Source organism: Nasonia vitripennis, chromosome 5, assembly GCF_009193385.2.
Source record: "Nasonia vitripennis strain AsymCx chromosome 5, Nvit_psr_1.1, whole genome shotgun sequence".
In the NCBI taxonomy this organism is placed as follows: Eukaryota; Metazoa; Arthropoda; class Insecta; order Hymenoptera; family Pteromalidae; genus Nasonia; species Nasonia vitripennis.
The window spans coordinates 9,569,991-9,585,304 of NC_045761.1; the positions used below are offsets into that span (position 1 = coordinate 9,569,991).

The 15,314-nt window shown below is 46.3% G+C and overlaps 1 protein-coding gene and 1 long non-coding RNA gene across 2 annotated transcripts in view; one reads left to right on the plus strand and one right to left on the minus strand.

Moving 5' to 3' along the window:
• The window catches only part of LOC100124057 (intersectin-1), an 80,003-nt gene that overhangs the window by 25,386 nt on the left and 39,303 nt on the right, over positions 1–15,314 (plus strand). The window lies entirely within an intron of this gene.
• On the minus strand, positions 4,817–7,759 carry LOC103317830. Its single transcript, XR_513024.4, has 2 exons — positions 6,228–7,759; positions 4,817–6,003 (listed from the first exon to the last, which is right to left on the minus strand). It is a non-coding gene; the product is annotated as an uncharacterized LOC103317830 (long non-coding RNA).

Below are 15,314 nucleotides of genomic sequence, written 5' to 3' on the forward strand. Positions count from 1 at the left end.
TTCGTTCACACGTCGTTGCTCCCCTTTTGTTGTTCCTCTTCTTCTTCTTCTCGGTGTCCCTTATACAGCGTGCGATTCCCAAAGTTTCGCCGAGCCATAAGGAGCTGCTATGCGTACTGACTCGTGCGAGCGTATATATAGTACACGGGGCCGAAAAAAGTCAGCGACGCGTTTCCCCATGACCGAGTTGGTGAGGGCAAAAAATTCGGCGGGATTCCGGCTCTCACTCTCTCTCTCTCTCTCTCTCTCTCTCTCTCTCTCTCTCTCTCTCTCTCTCTCTCTCTCTCTCTGCTACGCAGATCCCGGACTGCTGCTGCTGATTAAATACGCGACGAGCGACTGCGGGTTATGCAATGCTGTGCTATAGGGCGGGAATAGATATATTTCTGGAGTGACGCAGAGAGGCGTAGATTTCGCGCACGTGCGAGAGAGAGAGAGAGAGAGAGGGTGAGCCTGTATATAAGCGAGCGACAGATTGTTAGCGCGAGTGGTTTATTGGAATGTTTTTTACAGGCGGCCGGATGTGCGGTAGGAGTTTAAATATCTCTCGTGGAATTTTTGCGATCCGCTACTTTTATGCATATATGCTTAATAAATAAAACAGTGAAATCGAATCGAAGTTCGAATGCAAATGCATCCGTTATACAGCTTATGCGAAAAATGCCGCCAACCCAGTCCAATTACTCGCCTGCAGCCTTCAAGCTCTCTCACACACACACACACACACTTACACGCGTCTGAAATCGCGGAAACGCGCAGAAGAGTGAGAGAGCGAGAGAGAGAGAGAGAGAGAGAGAGAAAGAAAAAAATAGTCCCGCTAACGAAGGGAAATGCCCATTCCCATCGCGCTTGCGCGCGGGACTTTTCAATCGCAGCTTCTTATCGCGCGCTCGCGAGCGGCGATTCATCAAAAAGCGCGGCGCGTGAAGTCATTCGAGACTCGCGAGGGGCCTTACGAGCTCGCGCTCTGCTATGCAGTCGCGAAAGAGAATTAAATAAACCGGTCCCCCCGCGATGCGTGTGTGCAGCGGCTACTTTTACATATATAGATATAGACGAAACGAGTCGTCGTCGTCGTCGTTGTCCAGTTTCTTCTTTCGGTTCTGCTCGTCGCTTTGGAATAGTGTATAAGGGAGGCAGAGCAGAGAGAGAGAGAGAGACTCTTCTTTAGGGCTTCTTCGACTTCGCTTTGCCTATTCGGGAGATCGTTTCTTGCCCTGGCTTTCAAGTCTCGCCGCGCTGTATGTGTGCAGCGCTTATTATACGTTCGGAGCTTATGGAGATGATTCCGGGAGGTGTACGCAGAAGGTTTTGCGTTGGATTTTGCATCGGAGTAAAAAGATCACGCACGAGGGTTTTCTCGGAGAAGTCTTGGGGTTGGCAATTGAAATTTATTGTGGGGACGGAATAAGAGAGAATGTCGGCGAAGATGTGAGAAAAAATACGTAGGGAGTAAAGAATGGGCGCCGATGTTTTTGAATATTTTTGCTATTTTAAAATACTGTGATATGACGGATTTTAAATAGAAGACACAACGTTTATAAAGCAATCGACGGGGTCGACTCAGCGCTTTAATTACCGATCCAGGAAGAATGTCGCAAACAGCCGAGCTCACGAAATTCCAAAAAAGATTCCGCGGAGGTCTACGAATCCCACACGCGCACGTATATCCTCGGCCACAAGGTATAGGTATGCGGATACATACCGCGGAGAGGAGAGAATCGCGTTTTTCTCCCGCGGCTGGCCCTGATACTTATATATACGAAAGTTGCGCTTTCGTCTCCTTGTTCCCTTTCCCTCACTCTCAGCTCGCGTCTATAAGTTTTTAACGAGCTACTTCATCTTCGGAGAGACGTTATTTATTATGCGTGGGCTCGGAATAAGTGGATTCGATGAATATTTCTTGATTTTTTTTTATAGCTGTTTTGCGTAGTTTTCTAGAACAGAGGCGAGAATTATAAATCAATCCTACGTCCGCACAGTGTACATTATATCTGAAAGGAGCACAGAGAGCCGCGTCTTTCAAGAGTTCAAGTACGATATGGATTTTCTAGGAAGTGACGCGATATATATCCGAGGCCTCGTGTATTTACGAGCGCGACACGTTCCAGAATTCAAACTCGTCGCGCAGCTCGTTCTATAAATACAAAGTACTGACTTTGCTCGTTTCGTTCCTTCGCCTTAATCGTCGGCCGCGTTTCATACAGAAATTTCATAATTTATCCGATCGACGTGGCTAGCGTACGTCAGAGCCTCTTTATACACGCGCGTGCGGTTTACGTGAATTTTTTGTTCTTTCTTTCACTCGAACGGCTTTCGAAACGAGCGACTATAAAATATTCACGCGCCGCTCGTATATTTCGTATTATTATTCCTGTTATGAATTCAAAAACTCGTTTTTCGTTTTCCAAAATTCGAGCCGTCTCTTCGCGACATCGTTATTGCGAATATTATTGCGTGATAAAAATAGCAGATTTATAAACTCAAGCTGTTTGCATCTCATCAACAACAAAAAACGATATTTTCAAGAGGAAAAAACAGTTCTCCGCGAGCGAGCGATAAAAAGCCATCGCTACTCCCGCAAATTATCACGCTAAGAGATTTTCCGCGGCGGCGAGGGCATATAGCCGTAAACCGCGCAGACGTAAAAATATATCCTGAGTATAGAGAGAGAGAGAGAGAGAGAGAGAGAGAGAGAGGGGAAAACACGTTATACGCGCGCGTCTTTCTTATCTCGAAAATTACAGGCGTCGCTGATGCTACGTCGTAGTCGTCGACGTCGGCGGACTATACACTCGGGTCAAAGGCTCGTCACTCGGCATCGGGTGCTAACAGGCGCTAATAGCTGTCCGTCGCCGCACTTGTGTATATACCTTTTCGAAATACGCATCATCTCCGGCGCGATATAAATGGCTCGCGCGCGAGCGATAATTGCTCGAAAGCTGTGTATACGCAGCAGGGATATGCGCTGTTTACTCGGCTGAGGAAGAAGAATCGCGTTGAAAGCGTCGAACCTGCGCGCGCTGCGCTTCTGTACACATACACTTTACGTATATAATAAATTTTAGCCGCTGCTAGTGTGCCGGGGCTTTTAAACGTTTACCGTTAAGCGCTGCTCTTCGCGCTCGTATATTTTGCCGCGGCGAGATTGAAATGCGCTGTTGGCATACTGATAAGTCTCGGTTTTATTATTTCACACGATTATTTTTTAGAGAGAACTCATCGCGCAGTCGGATTGGCTCAGCGTTATGATGTTCGTTCGAAAATTCCAGCGCATCTCGAGTTACACACCAGATGCGTGTATAAACCAGATCGAAGCAGCAAGATCGCACTAAACCTCGCGCGAAATCGTTTCAACGCACTCGAGTTTGGAAGGCAGAGGCGGTGTCGAATTACCCGTCAGAAGGCAAATCCGAGCATATCCGCTTTATACATATGCGTTTAAATGAAAACATCCATCGTCGCGCAAAAAACAAATCCACGACTTCCTCGAGAGAGCTCACACACCCCCTGAGTACACTCGCGCGTGATTATACGAACGAATTAAGATAACAACGTCCGGAGCTGAGGCTAATCCAGAGCCGAAGCTGATTAATCAACATCTCGGCTTACGTTCGCCGAAGCGGCGGCAGCAGCACATACAAGAAAAATAAACGCGTCGCTCTCTCCCTCGCAATAATAATCGCCCAAATAAGACCGAAAAAAGAGCGCAGCCGCGGCCGGCCTCTCTCCGCTTTGTGCTTTTCTAACCATCCGTGGCAGTGGCGAGGATAAATAAATTTTGCGTGGCACGGTAATACAATCCTCCTCGCGCATGCGTGTCCGCGGACGGAGAGAGAATAAGAGCAATACACGCGCTGCTGTAACTCGAAACTCTCTCGCTCTTTCTCGAGAGCTGCCTGATGTGCGAGAGCTGTGCGTATGGTAAGCTCTGCCGACTAATTTGTGAAATTTAATCAACTGCACACACACGCGCATCTCTCGTTCCGGAACCCACTCGTATATCATTTTTCCTTTCCGTATATGATGGACGCGAGCGATCGAGCGATTTATACATATACATATACATCGATGGGTTACTCGAGAGGACAGCGCGGGGGGTCATCGGTGAGTATTTTTTTTTAATTTTCGTGTCGGCGATTGTTGGCAGAGCCTTTGAGTAACCGTAGAGGCCGATAAGGGGCTGGCACAATGGGCTCCTTTTTAGTCTGGCGCTCGTTCTTCGAGAGGGTCGCGAATATGCGGCCCTGACCGATCGGTTTATATGTCTGCTAGAAAGTAGATTTGTAAATGCATATGTATAGGACGTCACATTGAACCCGAGACATTCATCGACGCGCATGTCTTAGAAGTGCGTAATGATTGCTCCACTTGTATGCGCATTCTTCAGTAATCACCGCGCACGATTGCTCCGACTCTGAGCGTGCTTTGGATGCTTTCTCATTAACCGGGTCGCGATCGAGCGAAGCTTGAGATTTAATAGCCAATGTTTAAATAGCGAGTTTTTTGTTTAATCTAGAAATATACGGAGTTAAATCTAACGTGCGCGCGATAAGTTAAGAGAAATAATCCATCATATCACGTGAACGAATTCCGCGTGCGCATTAGGTGCCCACGAATTCACGTCTCTCACGATGTATAATAACACGAAAATAGCGGATGTCACGACATCGCGTTCTCGTATCACAGCCGTTTCCTTTGCTACTCGCGGTTCCTAGATTTCTAACGTTCTCTGCACCCACACACACACTTTATCCCTGTATGAAACGATGATGGGGATCATTTATCGAAAAATACCGAACCCAAACAGACTCCATTATTGTGCAAAAATTATATTAACAGACTCAATGGCAATTACAAATTAAGTTGTTTCGAATGTATACATTGTTTGCGAATTATCATCCGTAATTAATTAACTGTGATAAATTATAGAGCGAGACCACTTTGCAAGGGTCTAGCAACTTGGCAGACTAAGGGTCATTGGTCTGTTGTATTCTCGACATTGAGATATATCGGTACATTTTTATCTAGAGCCGCCGCGCAAAAACTGATGACCAAGTTTTATATACAGATCAATGGAAAGCTTTGTAGGCTGTAATAAATAAATAGATAAATTAGTGAATATTAATAAAAACAAATAATCCATGGGATTCGTTTAACGGTTTTCTTATACAATACAGAGTACGTAAATGTTGATTATTTACTAAGAGGAACTGGACGATCAAGCATTTGATTATATGGAATTGTTCGGATCATATAAATAAATTAAGATAAACTCATGCGACTTCGCGTATGAAAGTATGTATTTGAAAATAAATAATAGAAAATATACGTAGTATGATGTGGGCGAAAAGTTTCTAAAGACAAAGTTAAAATTAAATACATATCATAACCTCAGTCACCAGTGTTACAGTGTCTCTCTGCAGTTCTCTCTAAATCTGAAAGAGTGAGAAATCACTTCATGATAAATCTTCGCAAAGAGCGACTCAATTTTGCCTCTAATCGCAGTGACTGTTCACTCTTTCAGATATTGAGAGAATAAATTATACTATTAATTTTTGTCGGAGTCTACTGGCCCTCGAAGATTCCTATTGGAATTGCTGGCACTCTTTTCAAAGCCGAGGTCTTGCAACATTTTCGCCACTTTCGTGTTTCCCTTGAAAACACGTATGGCTCTGTGCATTGCCGTTTTCTCGTCTTTAAGCGTCTCAGAGTTGACGCTGTTGCTTCGAGATGCTTTCGCATCCTCCAGAGTTATGGAAGAATCATCCTCTACGTTATTTGCTGGCCGGTGTTTCAACAGTTTCATCCAACGGTTAACGAACATTTTTCACGGTATAAGTACTCGTCGATTATTAGCGAACGAGTCGGAATGTGAGGTGACGCTGGCAGGCGTCTGTATGAAGTGAACAGCTGATACACCGAGTTTGACAATCCTCTCCAGTTGGAAAATTGATGAGGAAGGAAAATTCCAAGGAATCGTTGTGTGTATGCCTTGCAACCCTGGGGACAATTTAAAATATATGTAAACAAACGTAAGAAGATGTAAATAAGTATGATATAATAAACGGTATTAAGATGTTGTAAGAAAATGTAAATGATTGCAAGATATTCAGTTATATTTTCTTGTATGAATTATTATTTTTTATTACTACGATTTATTGCAGTTTGATCGCAAACAAATTTGAGATAAAAACGAGGATTTATTTATTAATCAAAAAACCAACCCACTGTGTGTGCAAGTATATTATGCTCGCGCGAGAAAACGTGAGCGTCGAATCCTAGTTCCCCCGGCGCGCAGAAAGTCGCGAACGGTTCTCCGCGCTGCGTACACGCTGCACGAAGCGAGCAGTGGCGAACGGAAACGCCCGAGTTCGCGATTCAGGCCATTCTCCTTCTCGGCTTCTGATCTCGATAAGGAGCTCTCGCGGTTTTTCTCTTCTTTCCGATTTGCGCCTTTCGCGCGCGCGGACCTCCTTTCTCTTCTTTTGTAGTGCGGATTTGGCTCGACTTGCAGTGTGTGTATAAAGTTGGTTATGCTATTGTTGTTGGCTGCTTTTGGTGCGATTTTAAGTATATAGGTGGAGCTGAAAACGCTTGATTTCTTGTGCGAGATTCTTCGAGTGGCGATAAAACTCTTACGCGTGTCCTCGGGAAAAGTAATAAGCTGAGCATACAATATACCGTATAAATATCTGCGAATTTTGTTTTATAATCACGTAAAAAGTGCAACCACCAAAAACCAATGAAGAAACAAAAACATCGCATCCGCAGAAATATAAGAGAATTACGAAGGGCGAGAAAGGGCCTGCATAAATTTGATCCATGAGCGTTTAGCATAAACAATGGGGGCTGCCCTCTCCCTCCCTCCGCAGCGTATCTGCGTACAATGGAATATACATATATACACGAAGCAGAAGAAGAAGCAGCGATATACGTATATATAATACGCGCGGCCTTATATCGAAACGACAAGCGTCTTCGGCTTTTTGCTCCCTTTCTCGCTCGCGCGCTCGCCGAGCGGCATATAACAATGGCCTCGCGCCGCACCCACACGCGTCGAGATTTGCGTCGCGTCGCGAGATTTTATATACCTCTATAACTTTACATACGCGTGTATAGAGGTATACACGAGAGAGCAGGCTATGGAATTATGAATCTCGCCGAGGGCGTTGGCGCGTCTCGTCGGCGCTCTTTTTTCGGCCGCGCGAGAGTCGAGTCTCGTTTTGCCGCGTGTCGCCGTAAATCTCTCGCGGCGCGAGCGCGGGCGGCGGTTTAGATATGTATCTGCCGAGCGAGAGGAGTAGCTCTGGTTTTTCGCGTAATGACTCGCGCTCTGCGCGATCGGCTGATGGATAGCTCGCTCGTGCGTGTGTGGATTTTGATCTGGATAATTTTTTTTTTTTTATTTTAAAATCCTTCGAACTCATCCGAATATACAAACGAGCGGCATAACGGCGCCCTAAAGCACCATCAGCGTCAACTCCAACGCGTGACTCTCAATAATCTCCCCCGAAATCACCTGCTCGTAGACCTCTCGCCCATAGCTCCAAAAACAAAATAAACCTCTCGCATCCGAGAAAAATTCCTGCCAACACCTCGTCGTCCACCGGAAGCCCAACAGCTCCCATATACACACACACACAAACACGCGCATCCCCGAGTGCAGCCTAATAAAAATTCAGCAGCAGCAGTCCTCCCCGAAAAAGGTAAACTCTCGCACCTCCCGAGGCTGCAGCGTTATTTCCAACAGGTTCGAAAAAAGTCGTCGGGCCGAACTGCACACAAAAGGAAATCGCGGCGTAAGATTTTCACGCTCGATCGGACTTTGTACATCCAAGCCGCTCTTCTTTTTTTGTGCGTATATAGGTATACAGCGACAAGCGGCTCTGCACGCACGAGAGAGAGAGAGAGAGAGAGAGAGAGAGAGAGAGAGAGAGAGAGAGAAAGATGACTCTCCGTATGCAGCTCGCGAGCGCGCGTGTGCATGTAATATACATCGGTGGAGAGGGCGGCGTTCGGTGACTCAGCGGAGCAGCGCATGCGCCCGCCTCGGTATTATAATTCAACCGGTTTTCAGACCAGGCTTCTCTCTCTGCTCTTTTCTTATCTCCTCTATTCCGGTCGTTCTCTCTCTCTCTCTCTCTCTCTCTCTCTCTCTCTCTCTCTCTACGCCGCTCCGCGCGTGTCCTTTGTAGGATATAGTACGTATAGAGCCTGGCTCTGTGTAAGCTGCGAGGCGGTTCTGCGAAATATGGGCGCGTTCTCTCTTTGCGACTCACTTGGACGTATACTCACGCAACGCAGCTCCGACTCTGATGTGTGTATGGTTACTTTCGAACGCGCGCCTGTACCGAGATTTATATCCTGTTATTTAAATTATTCGCAAAAGATAGAGGCGTGAAATCGATCGGCGCACGCGCGGCCAATTTGTGCTCCTTATACTCCGCGATAATCGCGTATCTCTTGCAACTCCTGAAAAGAAGAAGCCGATGAGGTTACAACTGTGCGTACGGTTCATTTTTTTCTATCCACCAGAAAACTACAAAAAGCGGTAGCAGCAGCAGCATCCCCCTCTATACAATATATAATACCTCCAAGCGTCTCTCCGTTTTACATATCCCTCTCTCTCTCTCTCTCTCTCTCTCTCTCTCTCGAAAGCAGCAGAAGCCGATTTTAACGATCTTCGCTCGCGCGTTCATGCATAATGCAGTGGAGCCTCGATACACACCCCGCGCGCCTTATATATACAGTTTCGTCTCTCGCTCTTGGCTCTCTGCGCGTGTATATGTGTGCAGTGCAGTAGGAGCCACGGGGGGATGACGTGCGTTTTTTGGCGCTGAACTTACGCATTGGCTCATTCTTCTCGAAAGAGCAGTGCGGCGCGCCCCCGCTTATCCCCGTTTCCGATCGCTGTACCTATATATATCGAAAGCCGCGGTACCGACTATACTTATTTTTATTTTTTTGGAGAAGGAGTTGGATCCTAGCTCTCGTTTTTCCTGCTACCGCAGCTTTGTCCTGATGGCTCTCCTTGACCCGCGTGTGTGGATATTATATTGAAGTTTTGGAAAAAGTCGATGACGCATGACGTTTTTTTGCGAGTTGATAGAGAAATCGTTTCGGCGTAAGCTTGGAATTCTTAATGGATGTTTGCAATTTATTTGGAATTTATGATAGGGGAGAGGCTTCTTCTTCTTCTTCTCCTTCTTCGACGATAAATCGGCTATTATCTTTTCGGATGTATAATATTCCGCGTACGTATACCCTCCCACTCTAGATTGTGCCTCCGAGCGCTTGTCATCTTTTATGGTGATTATTCGCGGACTTTTTCGGAAAGTTTTTGCATAAAGGATCCTCCAAACATATACCTCGTTTAGCAGCCACACACACACCCAAACACACACATTCGCGCTTTATTATACAGACACGCGTAATATAAAGTCGTCGTCGAGCTGCGGAGAGGAACAGGGTTATTATGTATACCCCAAGCGAGCATAAACCGCGATCCGGTTCTCGGCTCTACTACTACCTCCACGCAGTGGTCCAAAGCGGCGTCTTGCCCTAGGATGCGTTTCCGGCCGCCGTGTGTGTGTACGTGTGTGTATATTATATCCAGCAGCAGCAGCCGTGTAGCTACACGATCGGCGCGTGGCTGAAACGTAGAGGTGTGGTGTGTACATAAGTAGTAGTCGCGAGATCTTTCGTCTTCTTCTTCTCTCGTCTTCGTTCGTTGCGCTGCGCACACGCGTGTAGGTACACGCGCGAGTTTCTGGTTTCTTCAGCTGCTGCGCAGATAAGGTATCTGTTTTGATCTCCGGGATTATTATATGATCCCGTGCGTGTGTGTTATACACGGTGTAATATCGTTTATGCTATTATTCCATGGGTATGAATTCGAGGAAACTGAGAACGACGACGAAAATTTCCTATATAACACACGCGTCCGTTGGCGCACACAATATACGTGTACAGACACTCGCCATTGTGTGCTCACTCTCTCGGATATATCCTAACGCAGAAGACCCTCCGTTGCTCGCAGATAAGGTAAGAAAATAAAGGCGCGCGCATATCGTCCATTGGTATCGCCTTTGTTGCGGGAAAAGGACACAGCGAGGCCAAGAGCAAGAAGCAACACACACAGGGCAGGGCCGTAAGAGAGAGAGAGAGAGAGAGAGAGAGAGAGAGAGAGATTTATCTTTGCGCTCGCACTTATCGAGCGTATTATCGAGAGCGAGCCGCGGCGCAGCCTATATAACGTGTATCGACTTACTCTTCTACGTGTGTGCGTGTATGTGCAGCGACGCAGCCGAGCGTAGAATGGGGCCGCGCAAAACTATATACACGGCTCTTGAATTACTAATGCCGCGAGGCTCGACAAAAATCCTGTATATGAAGGAAGAGGGAGCTGAGCACTTATTATAAACCAGATTAACACGTCAGCTTTGTATTTCTCTGCCTGGCCGTTAATGATGTTTATTCGATGGGCTTATCGCTGATGTGATATACGCTTTTGCGCTTTTCGGCGAGAATCAGTCGCGGCGTACGCGCGTATTACTTATACTTTTTTCGAATCGTCGTAAAGCCTCGTTTTTTACTCGCGGAGGGGATGATTATGCAAGAATTAAAACTGCGCGGCGAATGTATATGGAATTTCAGTTCCCCAAAGTTCCTTCGAATCCCTTCCTCCCACACTAAACCTATGAGTTACATCGATCAAAACTATCTAAAAACAGCAACAATCATAAACCGCAGTTTAAAAAATCAGCCTCGATCCAGCCCACAGCCATCAAGCCGCCGTTCCAGTAGAACGATCGCTTCGGCGCATGCATAAATAATGCGAAACGATCATCGGCTTCGCAAAAAAGCACACACACATGCGCGCTGCAAACACCTCCCACACGTACGGCTTATTTCTTCGATGCTCCTTTTTACCCCTGCGACGACGACGACGAGGACGAAGCTGCATATCATCCTTACGTAGGTGCTGTGTGTGTGCTTTAGTTTCTTTGTTGCGCCGCTCTCGTATGTATAATGTAGCGTCGCTTCTTCTGCCGCTATATGCGAATATAAGAGGAGGAGGAGGAAAAGTTGAGGTCGATGAGTATGTGGTCGAGGAAGCGACGCGATCGTTTTTGGCTTTTTTGTTGGAGCTTGTACTATGTAGGGGGAAATCGGTAACGGACGATGGGGGGGGGGGGATTTTAGAACCGCCCCGACTTTTAGTCGATTAGTATATGCGTGGTGCATGTGCGTTGATGGAAAGCGACGAGGTGTACGGTCACGAGTCATCGATTCCTCTGTATTGTGATCGGGGACGCGTTACCGATAAAAATCGTTAATTATTCGATCGAACCGTACATTCCAAAGCGCACTGAACAAAACTCGCTCCACTTTCTACATCCGGATCGCTCTTATATTTCAGTTTTAATCGTCGACTGTCATTAACCGCTGATCGTTATACGGTAAAACTCGAGCGATAAGAAATCCGCTGAAAATCTGCTTACGTGTTTTCTCCTCCTTATAGGTATATAAATTTCCAGCTCGCAAAAGGCGGGCCGGTGAGGCTATACAGAACCGAAAAAAAGCTTATCTCGCTCGCGCACTTTCTACTGTCCGTCGAGGTGTCGCGTTGCGCGGCGGAAAGAGCTCTAGTGTAGGCCCCCCCGCGAAAGAGAAAGGCCGCGGAATAACTATAGTCGTGCGCAGCTGTATGCGCTGTTTTGCAACCAGTCCAGTTCTTGCGATTTTTCTAAATTTGTCTCGAGAGAATAAAGTCGCTTTAAATTTTTGGCGCCTGTGTACTAGACACCGCCACTTATCATTATAGAGGAATAAGCTCAAAGATATTCCGATGGGTTATAGGCCCGTTCGCTGTTTATACGAAAATCAGAGTCATCGAGAGGTTTCGCGGAATATGATACTACATTCTTATCCAAAGGCAGGTACAGACGACCCTCGGCTGGGATATTATATGATACAGCGTGAATTTCGAGGTTTTACCGGGAAGTTCGCGGAACATCACGCGTGGGTGCTTTCGACTGAAACGAATAATTATTGTGCAGTCTCGACGAATGAGTGTCACACTATCGACCGATTAACATCGGGAACGGTGAATTATGCAAATCGTGCACTTGGGTATTACAAAAACTAAATTTAGTCTAACGTTTCAACTCCGGAGAAGTAAACAGGTCCAATACACCGTTGTACAGCGCACAAAGCCATAATAGAACAACAGCATAGTCCCCAAGATAAAGAGTACTCCCTCGGAGCTTTTCTCCGCTCTCACAAAAGCAGCTCATTATGCATCCTCGAGATGGGCCATAAGTAGAGCTATTCACCGAAAATTTCGCTACCGGCCCAAAGCCCCTTGCATCAGTATACCCCCAACCGTCTCCTGACATCGCAGGGTCCCTTCTCTGGCTGACAAAAAAAGTCAAAGTCACTTTGGCGCATATACCAGAATTTCCCCTCTCGACTCGTGCGAGGAAAAACAAGAGCGAACCGCATACACCTACGCCCCGCAGGCTCGCAGACGGAACCCGAGAACCGCATCAACTTTAAGATCCAAGGCTATACCTGTCCGTGTGTGTCTGCGTGCGCCCGAATATATTCAAGCTCGCTTCTTTGTCATGGTTCCATCCCATGTAACAGGCTGCGGTGTGGGCTACTATTATTCTGTTAGGCCTGGAGATCGCTAACTGCCGGTTTTTTTTTTTTGCACAAACGGCACGTGCGCATACGTGTGTCTATTCGAGAAGGGTCTTTAATATGAGGTTTCATCGTAGGAGATGTCGAACGTTGAATCTAATGTTTTTACGAGCTATTTTATATTCCTGAAAACTCTTTAATATTTCGGTGTACTACTGCGCCGGTGTCGAGGCGTACAGTGCATTTAGAAGAGGACAGAAGGGGGGAAATAGGAACGAGAGAGAGAGAGAGAGAGGAGGCGAAAGAAGAAGGAGCGGTAGACCGTCCTACCGGTTTCTCCTTTTCAAATTTATGTCTCAGTGCCGGGGAGTCAAGCGGTTGCCCATATGTGGGCGGATCGGCGGCGCTTACACGCGTTTTCGTCGTCCCCAACGGCGATCTTGAAAAATATTATGTTCACGAAAGGATTTGGCGATATTTCGCTCTCTTCTTTTTCATCTTCTCCGTATACTTTATACGGCCTTCTTCCCCTTTCACTCCCCCGAGTGAGGATGCACGAAATGCTCTTTTCGGAGTTTATACGCGCGTAGGTGTCGAGATAAAGAAAAACCGTGTTAACTCTCTTACTGTCTGTTTTCACTTTTCTACTGTTTATTCGTGACGAATAACAGCCATTTTTCAACGAAAGAGTAGACTGAAATTCAAATTCGCCGCCAATTAAAAGCGACGCGCGCATATAATCATTCATAAACAAAAGAATTAATCGACGCTTAATCCCGGAATTGAATTTCCAAATTCCCAAAACGACTAATAAATATTATAAGCGAGCGTGGAAAACGACGAGCTTCCGGTATCACAAAAGATGGCCACATTCCTCCCGAGTATCCAGCCCACTGGGCTTCGATACGGCTTCCATAACGTGCATCGATAGCTCCGGCGAAGCCCGACTTTTTAATTTCGTGCGAAAGGATCTTCTGCGAATTCCGCGAGTCACGTTCGCATGAAAAATTGCGCTGCGATCTATCCGACCACTTCCTTGTGCATAGAACCGTTGCAACGGCGTTACGTGGCACGAGATTTTTTTAAAAAAGCACATTATCGTCACAATACATTTATCTTAAGTATAGTATACGATAAACAATCCGCTTATACTCCGAGGCTTATAGGCGAGCCTCTTTTCGCTCCTATAAGCGCATTGATGAATGTGTCCAAGCATCATTAATATCTCCGGCCAATCATTATGGCTCTGAACCATTTACGTCTCTTATCTCTCTCCCTCTGGCTTTCCGAGAAAAAGGTCGAGCTTAACACTTTCTAATCTATTTATACTCGACTGTCCAAAAGTCGCCTCTGCCATTAGTCCTTATACTTCTTGTCTCGTATGGCGTATAACTAATGGGCGTCTTGTGGAGTGAAAAAATGTGTCGCCCCTGAAAATCCTCTCTCCTCGCGACATCTGACTGCAGTGTAGAATTACGAGCTGTTCCCTAATTTTTTCCAGCCCCGGACCACTGTCTCTAACGGAACGCCCTCCAACTGTTATACGCCTTTTTCCAAATTATACAACTCTAGACCAGAGAATAATAAATTCAACTTCCTGATGGCCGTATCGTTGCAAAACCATACGCCTCGACGCTGAAACACTAAATAATTACGACGATCTCGTCCAGGAGAAAAAGCTCGTCGCGCATAAATTAACCCGATCGTTTTCTCTGTCGGCGGCGGTGACTTTTTATATGCCCTCTCGCTCATGATTTTCGAAAATTTCCGACTCACGCGCCGCGCATATAATAATAATTACGGCTATACGCGGTGGCAGCTATACTTTCACTCCTGCGTTACATTTCTTCACGATGTATAATAAGGCGGGAGCGTAACAGCCTCTCTCGACGACGTTGTCAAATCTCGGTCGCGTGTGTATACCGATGCATTATCATTACGCGCGCTGCAGTGCAGTTGGCCCCTTTTCGACTTGTGAAACTCGATACTTTCACGCGGGCCGATTCGAAGCGGAGAGCTCTCGATGAAAAATATATAATTGACGAGTTTGTCGAGAATTAAAAAAAAAAAATGTTTCACGGAGTACATAACTATAATCTTGAACCCCTGCAGCGTTACGCGAAGAATAGCGTATGCAAATTGCGCAAGCAACAGAGGGTAAATGGCTCGAGCTCTCGCTACGACGCTGTCGGAAGATGGTGAAGAGAGATGCTTCCGTCGCCGTGTATACATTTTGATACGTGACTGCGCTCCTCTCCGTCTACTTAGTCGCGGTAGCGGTAGCTACCGCTGGAGAGAGATATTATACACTCGGAAACTCCGAGTGAATGGAATAACAGTCGAGTTATATTGCTTATTTTTATACGTCACACCCGAGGTCAAATATTTTCCAAATCGAGCGTAAACTTCTCTCCACGGAGAGCCCCATAACCGGCCCCAATAAAAAGCCAATCGCCCCGCAAAGCGAATAGCCCGGTAATAAAGCAGACTACTCGCCCCCGTCCGAAAATCCATCATCCATCAGAGCAACCCGTATTCACTCCGCCTTTCCGTCTATACGTATAAAAAAAAACGCGTTCATACAGAAAAAAAAAATTCCCTCGAAAGGTACACCATCATCATCGCCCGCACGGTTTCCCTTTCAGAGAGATAGAGCGAATAGA